An 841-nucleotide genomic window follows, 5' to 3' on the forward strand; every position below is an offset into this window, starting at 1 on the left:
CAAAATTGTAATTTTGGATATTTTAGCCTTAATGAACATTTAGGCTTAATCAAAATGAGAAATGGGTAATATCTAATATTAATTAACTCATTTGACAATTTACAATAAAAAATGGGCTTAATTGGTAGAAACCCACTTCACTTTGCCAAATTACAAGAACATAAGATAATTTCAATAATTATCAAAATTTTTGAAACTTCATTAGCATAAGATGACTTTTGAATTTAGGGGTATAACTTTGGAAATCAACAATTTCATACCCTTATTTGATAATCAAAATAATGTTTAAATGATCTTGATAATGATCACTTAAAGTTTTAAATCTTTTCAAAATTAATACATTCACTTAAGTCTTAAGGACTTAGTAGTGAATTTAAGTCAATATTAAAACTTAATAAAGAGGATTAGAAAAAAAAATCAACATAATCAAACTCTTTTAAGACACCACAAGTCCAATTAGGACTAAAAATTTGGCTAAGTGTTCCCAATAACACTAATTTGCCCTCTAAAAGGTCTTCACCCACATAATCTTTAAATTAACAGACAAATGACATTTACCCTATTCTTGGGAATAATCAAGATATCAATATTCACTGAGCATCAGGATATTCAGGATGAATTATTAAGTAACATAATAAAGTTTAAATGAACCCAAGGTCTTTTACCAGACATTAAGAAGGTTGCATGGACCTGCTCCCTACTCTTAACCTGGTGAATACTTTAGGGATCTATTAAACTTAATATGTTTTACTTAATAATATTATCATTAAAATTTAAGGACCCCCAATACACAACATAGAGTTAGGAAGGTGTCCAAAACTTGACTTTTCCAGCTCTATAT

This window comes from Phalaenopsis equestris, unplaced genomic scaffold (assembly GCF_001263595.1).
Source record: "Phalaenopsis equestris unplaced genomic scaffold, ASM126359v1 Scaffold000497, whole genome shotgun sequence".
NCBI lineage: Eukaryota > Viridiplantae > Streptophyta > Magnoliopsida > Asparagales > Orchidaceae > Phalaenopsis > Phalaenopsis equestris.